This window comes from Macrobrachium nipponense, chromosome 42 (assembly GCF_015104395.2).
Source record: "Macrobrachium nipponense isolate FS-2020 chromosome 42, ASM1510439v2, whole genome shotgun sequence".
Lineage (NCBI taxonomy): Eukaryota > Metazoa > Arthropoda > Malacostraca > Decapoda > Palaemonidae > Macrobrachium > Macrobrachium nipponense.
The window spans coordinates 29,606,644-29,608,443 of NC_061103.1; positions in this window are offsets into that span (position 1 = coordinate 29,606,644).

A 1,800-nucleotide genomic window follows, 5' to 3' on the forward strand; every position below is an offset into this window, starting at 1 on the left:
CTGCGGGTCTATCAATCGAAGTGGGAAGTCTTCCGTAGTATGGTGTAGGTGTCGAAGAAGCTGTCCTCTTCCGATACCTCTGTGACCGAAATTGCTGATTTCCTTATCTTCTTAGAGAGGAATCACGTTTAGCTGTTTCTACCATAAAAGGTTATAGAAGTATGCTCTCGGCTGTATTTAGAAACAGGGCCTTAACATAGAAGACAATAAGGATCTCCATGATTTGATAAGATCCTTTGGTACTACAAAGTCTAAATCCTTTTATCACTCCAAGTTGGAACCTAGATGTGGTCCTCCAGTTTCTCTCTTCGAATACTTCGAACCACCTGATAAGGCATCCTTTAGGGACCTCTCGAGGAAGTGCATTTTTTCTCTTGACCCTCGCGACGGCCAAGAGGGTCAGTGAGATACATGCATTAGAGCTCGGGTAGGTTTTAGAGGAGATTCTGCTGTTGTCTCTTTCCAACCTTTGTTTTTGCCAAGAATGAGAATCCTTCTAAGCCTTGGCCCAGAAGTTTTGAAATCAAGGGCCTCTCTCCCCTTGTGGGTAGAGAAACGAATGGTCTCTCTGTCCGGTCAGAGCACTGAAGTTTTATCTGAATGAGAAGAGGTCAACTTCAAGGTTGTAATCAGAGCCTATGGTGCGCGGTAAGGAACCCGAAGAGGCAAAATGTCGAAGAACGCATTAGCATTCTTCGTAAGAAATGTGATAACGGAAGCTCACATGAAATGCCAAGAGGAAACATTTAAGCTGCTTAGGGTTAGAGCACACGAAGTCCGTGCAATTGCAACTTCCCTAGCCTTTAATAGAAATATGTCAATGAAAGACATATTAGCAGCAACATATTGGAGATGCAACTCGGTATTTGCCTCCCACTACTTAAGAGACGTCAGAGTGACTTATGAAAAGTGTTTTTTTTTCTCTTGGACCTTATGTATCACGCGGATACCGTGCTGGGACAGGGAGCTGGTACTGATCCTTAAATATTTTTAAACTAAAATTGTTTGGTTTTGAGTTTTTATGGTCGTTTGAAAGGATGTTGGGGGGATAACTCCTTTCAATCGTAGTACTAACCCCGGTATTAGGATCAGGTGATCGGGATCGGTGTTATGCTCCTTAATGATGCCAATATGGCAAGTGTTTTGTCATGTAAGTGGATAGGACCCCATTGACAAAGATCCTTAGGTTCTGTTGAGTAAGTGGATAAGACCCCATCGACAGACCATCAAGAATTCTTAGCATGAGGTCACTACCTCGCTGAGGCTCTTGAGGCGATGTAAGCTCCTAGGCAGTAGCCATGAAGTCTTTCGCCGACACAGGTAGGAACCAAGGTTTCTTATATTTTTGTTACCTACAACGTATGTTGTTCCCTGTCTATTCAGTAATTAGCTGTCTCTTACCCTCCGCCAAAGGTGCCAATCAGCTAAGTATATATCTGCCAGGGAAGTTGAATGTATAAAAATGATATTGTCATGATACAATAAAGTTTTATACATACTTACCTGGCAGATATATACTATTAAATGGCCCACCCAGCCTCCCTCAGGAGACAGGTGGAAGAGCAAATCTGTTTTAGAAAATGGGATGGTTCCTAGTTCTGCCACCCAGCAGCAGTGGCGGTAGATCACCTGACCTACCTGTAGTGTGTGCCGCGAAATTTCGAATTTCTGTCGGGGACGACGGAGTCTATAGCCTAAGTATATATCTGCCAGGTAAGTATGTATAAAACTTTATTGTATCATGACAATATCATTTTTAAAGTGACAGTTTTTATTATTAACAATTTTTTGTAACTGTCT